We start from the raw sequence: 6,606 nt of genomic DNA, 5'->3' as shown, positions 1-6,606 counted from the left end.
TGTGTATCGCCATATAGAATAAAAACATACATATCTTTCGCTATTTGTTTTTCTAATATGTTATATATGTATCTTTGTTTGGACATGTGATATTAATATTACTGATTAAGTTTCTTTTTTCAAATCTTCATAGTACATGCAACAAATTCATTAATGGTCTGGGTGGAATGAAGAAACTCCAAAAGTTGATGTTGAAGATTATATCCCCCATGACATTTTCATTCAAATTCTCTCAGGTTGTATCCCCCGAATAAATTTTACACTGTCGAAAATAATTTGCTATTGTATATTATTGAACATTTGTTGTTCAAACAGCGATTGCAAAATTGATAGCATCCAAAAAATTAATCTTTGTTAGATCAGTTTGTCCCACTTCATAGTCTTCTTATATCCTATGATAAATCTTTTGCAAAATACATCTTGAAAGCTCTTATTATCCAACATCACAAGGCTAAAACTAGTAAAAAATAAAATGATTCTGATGTATTTGTTGTACATTATGCATAATATATATTTTTATGTGAAATCAATAAATATTATACATAAATTAGAAAGATACAATGATTTTGATATAATCACATTAACCTTCATTAAATGTCAAACCATCTATAAATTAATAAATATTAATTTATCAATTAAATAATATCTTTTTAAAATAATAAAATTTCATGGTCTCACCCACATTAATTTATGGAGGCTTTACTGTACAATGAAATGATTAATCAAATTTGAATTGAGGTAAGACATTTCTCTTTTTTAAATTTGAAAATTAATACATCTACCTTTATTTACTAAGAATCACTAATTAGCCATACTTTCTTAAAATAAATTATGTTATAACCTTCACTGGTGGAAAAGTTAAGGGATCAATAATATACTAACAAGTTTTCTTTTTTATAACAACTTACTTGATCAATATTTCCTACTATGACTTTGTGAGCATAGTTGTCTATAACATTAAGAAATGTGATACTTCCGTCAGCTATGCTATCGAGAACTTAATTCTCTATCATATAACAAACATAATTCCAGGTTATATTTTCTTTGTTTCTTCACTTTTGGGCATCACAGTACTCCTAGGACGTATTTGTACTATCTTCTATGTTTCTATATATTTCCAGAGTTACCTTTTTATTCTTCTTTGATCTAGAGACTTAATAACCTTTATTGGTTCTACAAGAACTTAGGAGATTGAAGATTTAACGATTCATTTCGAAAACAAGAAAAGATTGAAGTTGTTGTGATGGAAGAAGGAAATTCTCATGTAAGGAGATGGGAGGACATTCATATTGATATCCTGGTGAGGATATTCCAGTCCTTCAACCGTTTCCAGTTAAACTCTTAATTCCTCAATTTTGTCCTGCTGGCAATCGGCTAGGTCTGACCAACGTCTCTGGAAAACGCTGGACTTATTTGTAATGCAGTAAATTTTAATTAGAGTGTCAATACCTCCGTATATATATGTCGACACTCCATCTCGTGAAAAATTGACCCGCATCCTAAAGATTTGTATGAGCCTTAGTCGTGGAAACATTGAAATTGATCTTCCATTACAATTTGTATGTTCAGAACAATTAGTTGAATTATACTGCCAAGAGGTATTTCCCTCATAATTTAAATCTCTTCTTTTCATATGTCCACATCTTAAACTCCTTGTTATGCCTGCTTGGGAAAAAATAGAAAAGCAAGGGATATGTACATCTTTTTATGAGAGGAAAGATCTTAAATCACTGACGATGCCTAGTTTAGAAGAACTTGCATATGTTATTGAGAAAATTAGAAGGAGTTGGAAGAAAATTTCCGAGCTCAAGATTATGACTCCCTGTGATATACTGCTTGCATTTGCACTGGTCTCACTTCTTCCAAACATGAAACTGTTGAGTGTGAGGTGTACAGAGTTATCTAAACCTTTTTTAGTTATTGTTGGGATATGCATTGTTTTGATAAATGACAAAATACATGGAACAAATTGGCAAAGTCATCTGAAGAAAACTGTTTCAACAAGGACTTCTATTTTATGAAAGTGTTTCATTACAAGAAGAACTCTAAATGGAATCAAGTGGTTAAGCGAATGAGGATTCAATGGGGTAGAAGTCTTTAGGATACATGAGCATAAATAGAAGAAGAGGCGTTTAGAATAATCTCGCAATTCAAAAGCAAAACAATTGAGAGATTGATTTTCGAAGTGCTGCTGATCAAAGAATATAGAAGAGAAAAATCTAGGAAGCTTTCTTAGTGTTTGTGAATTTTTTTATTTCTAGATCAGTGATTTATCAATTGAATTTAGGATCTTAGTCTTCAAGTTGAGGGCAACTCGAAGACATTGGGAACACATACCTTGGAGGTGTGTGGTAGAATTGAAATTATGTAGTTGATCTTTAGTATAGATAAATTCTTGTAATATCTTTTGTTTGTTGAGGCTCGTTGTCATTTAGGGAAGTTGGGGTTAATGTCAAGGTTTTTATACCTTTTAATCCGGGTGTTCCACATAATATACTTTGTTCTTACTTTATTACCTTTAAAACTTCTGTGAAACACGTTAGGCATGTTGGTTCACTTAAGTAATTTAGGATTAAGATAATTGACGTTGTTTAGAATTTCAATTGGTATCATAGCAAGATATCTCTTACACGTTATAACTTAAGATAAAAGATCGAGATGAATTGTGCACCACCCATTGGTCACAGCGAAGGACAATCAACTGTCAGACCCCCATTGTTTAATGGGTCTAACTTTGGTTAGTGGAATATGTGTATGGAAGATTTATATTCAAGCGGCAGACTGTGTTGTGGGATAGATAACGATTGGACCTATCATTCCTCTGAAGACTGTTGATGTAGTTCAAGTACCAAAAGTAAGTGTTTACTTCACTGCGGATGATCTATCATCCCTCAATAAAAATGGTAAGACCAAAAACATTCTTAGTTGTGGTATTGGACCAGATGAGTAGAACCGAATTTCAAACTTTACTACTGCCAAACAAATCTAGGATGTACTGATTGATGCTCATGAGGGAACAAGTCATGTGAGAAAACACAGAGTATCTATGCTATTTACTGAATATGAAACTTTCAAATATGAAGGATATTGAGTTTCTGCTAGAAATAATTACTAAACTCATTGAGTTGATAAATGAATTGTCATCATTAGGAAAAGTTCTTACGAGTGAAGAACATCTTTACAAGGTGTTAAGGATCCTTACACAGAACAAATAGGATGTAAAAGTAACTGCTATAAGAGAAGATAAACACATCTCCATCATGACACATGATGAACTTGTGGGGAATCTCAGAACGTATGAGATAAAAATGGATGATCTTAAAGAAGGAGGAAATGCTTAATTATACGTCATTCGCCTTGAAAGTGTCGGATGGGGAAGATACTGAGTATGATAAGGATCAAATAGAACTTCTAGCAAAAGTCTCTTAGACGTATCTCAAGAACGAGAAGGGAAATAAAAAGAAGGAAACCAATTAGAAGAATTGGGTAAATGATAAATCTCAAAATGGTTGTTACAAGTGTGGCAAAACTGATTATGATGTTAAGAATTGTCCATAATGGGAACTGAATTGGAGGGAAAAAAAGATAGAAAAAGGAAGAAAGAAAAAAGAGAAATGTGCAATGGTTGCTTGTTAGGGTTCTGAAAATGAAGAATTCGATGATGAAATGGATGAAACAACTTTCGTGGATGTATGAGATTGAGATATCGAAGATGATGTAAACTCAAAGGTTAGTATTATTGATCTAAAAGACAAATTGCATCTTTTTTAAAAATATTAGTTTACCGGATTAATGAACGTGCTAATTGATGACTTCCAAGAATTAACATGTGAAAGAAATCAGTTGTTTAAAGTCTTTGCAGACCAAAAATTTGAGTATATGGAACTCAAAGATGATAAAATTGTAACTGACAGACAAAACATTTGTTTGAAAAAACATGTTGTAAAACTTGAGTCATCTAACCTAGATGTAAAATCTTTAATTGTAAAGATGATAATTACTGGAAAAAGGAAAAGAAAAAATTAGTGAAACTGAAGAAAACGTAAAAAAGGAGTTGAAAAAAAATACAAAAAACGATTTTTTTTTTGAAAAAAGAAAAGGTGAGGAAATAAATGCAGAAATCTTTTTTATAAAAGTTAAGCTTGAAAAAGCAAATAGATGGACTAACTCATCCAGAATTGTCAAACAATTGAGTGAGAAAAATCACAATGAGAGAGAAGGTATTGACTTTCATAATGATAAGATTGTCACAACTGATTTGTGCTATATCTATAGAAAACTCGGGCGTCCTACAACTAAATGTCGTGTCTCCAAAAATTACAGAAACAAAAATGTTAAAATAGAAACTAACAAACATGTTAAACTCAACAACAATGGATGCCAAAATGATCACATAAATCTTATTCATCCCTTCAATCATCAGAAAGGACCCAAGCTTGTTTAACTAAAACTAATGTTTAAATGTTTGAAGGTAAAACTTAAAGGAAGCAAGCACTGGTACATGGATAGTGCTTGTTTGAGATAAATAAATACAAACAAATACTTTATGATATGCACATAGTTCATTAGTTGGCACTATTTTTCATTTTTACATATCTAAGGTGTTGGCCTTGTTACACACTTAAAACACTGTTGAATGCGTCAGTAATAACAACAAAAAAAAAGTGAACTTTTCTATGATTAAATAGAAATAAAATTGTATTAATCATAATAGATAATATTATTATATTTTTAAAATGTGTCTAATAGTTTTTGCAATGCATATTCAACTAAAACACATCTTTATTTTATTATGGTAGTACATCACATCATCTCGTTTATTCCTTCTACGCTATTTTGCTGAAAACTTAGATGACGAAAGAGTTTCCTCCATGTACATTATAAGTCATTCCTCCATAATATATTAGTGTATATGGAGAAAACTCTTTGGTCACCTATTTTTTTAGCAAAATTGTGTAAAAGGAATAAACGAGGTGATGCAGCGTACTGCAACAATAGAATAAATATGTGATACAGTTTGAATATGCTTTGCAAAAATTATTGACACATTTTAAAAATATAATAATATTATAAATTATGATAAATACAATTTTATTTCTCTTTATGCATAGGAAAGTTCACTTTTTTGTTGTTTTTACTGTTGTTATTTGTAATTAAGTCAATATTTTTTTGTTTATTATGTTGAATCAATTGTTGTTCTCTACAATGTATGACTTGGATTATATGATGGTGATCTGATTCTAGCTAAATTTCATTTTGACATGTAATAAATTTATTTCCGTCTTTTATCATGTGTTCATCTATACATTGATTGCTCAATAAGTATATCATCACTATTAATTAAAGATGTTAAGTCAGACTTGAAATTCTTTTTTCTGATTTTAATAAATTTTGAATGACTAGTAATAAGATTGACAACACATTTGTTGTATTTTTTATTTTTCTACAATTTCTTTATTTGTCACTCAGTTGTTTTTATTTAAATAGACAAAGGGTATAGAAACACATATTTTTTTACTTTTGGCACAAAAAACATTTCTTCTCACTTTTTTGTCTCCTTATAAACCAATTATTTCCTTGTGTTTATTTTATGATTCTGATTGATTATACATATAACAATGTTTAATGTATGTATTTTATAGTTTTGTGTGAATATATACTCAAGCTATTTATATTTGATTTAAGCAAAGCTTAATGATGACTCCTTTTTTGATTCGTAATTCTTAAAAAAAAATATATTATTATCCTATTATAATTTATCTCAACAAAAAATATTAGATTACCTTTTGTCAAATTCGTAGAGGTGGTCAATATAATTTCCTTACTTTTTCAACTACGATCTCATTAGTATGGAAGAAAATATTTACTTTGAACGAGCATGGAATATTAATTCAAATATTTCGTTCATGTATCTTGCCTTTTGTATTTTTTCATAATGTATTTCTATATGATCGAATACAAAAGTAGAAAGACAAAAGAACGTCAAAAAGAAAAACAAATCTGAAGAACATGGTACAAACAAATTCGATACAAGAGGATTTTTCCAAGAAGATATTACCTAACAAACAAAAGAAACAAACTATCCAGGGTACATAATTTATTAATTCTACATCTTACACTAACTTGTATTATGTCTATCCATTTTACATGTTATAATGAACAAGAGTTAATTGTAAATTTAGTAATTACGCATCATGAATAGCTTGTTGCTTTTTGTTTGTTAAGTTTATCACTCTCTTGTTCCTTTATAGATTTGCATATTATAACTTTTATACATCGATTATATAGAACTTATGCGGTAAAAAGCTAATGGCAAGATATATCGACGAATTATTTAAATTAACAATTCATGATCATACAAAGTACGGCTTTTTCTCGAGATTAGTGAATTGAAGTTGAAAAATTACAAAAACACGATTGAGCAATGATAGAAACGTAAAAAAAATACTTTAATTGGAAAGATTGAATCCAAAGTAATGGAAGAAGTATGCCATGTGGACGGAATAAAGCATAATCTCCTCAGCATCTTGCAAATATGTGATAAAGGTTATAAGGTAATTTTTACTTCTACATGTTGTAGGGTTGAAAAACTAGATACAAAGGAGG

At 29.9% G+C, this 6,606-nt stretch overlaps 1 pseudogene; it reads left to right on the top strand.

The window, feature by feature from the left end:
- The first annotated feature begins 1,243 nt into the window (after positions 1-1,243).
- On the top strand, positions 1,244-2,021 carry LOC107018532 (annotated as a pseudogene).
- The last annotated feature ends 4,585 nt before the right edge of the window (positions 2,022-6,606 follow it).

Source organism: Solanum pennellii, chromosome 1, assembly GCF_001406875.1.
Source record: "Solanum pennellii chromosome 1, SPENNV200".
Lineage (NCBI taxonomy): Eukaryota > Viridiplantae > Streptophyta > Magnoliopsida > Solanales > Solanaceae > Solanum > Solanum pennellii.
The sequence above is the reverse complement of the archived record's forward strand: the minus strand, read 5'-3'. Positions and strand labels throughout refer to the sequence as shown.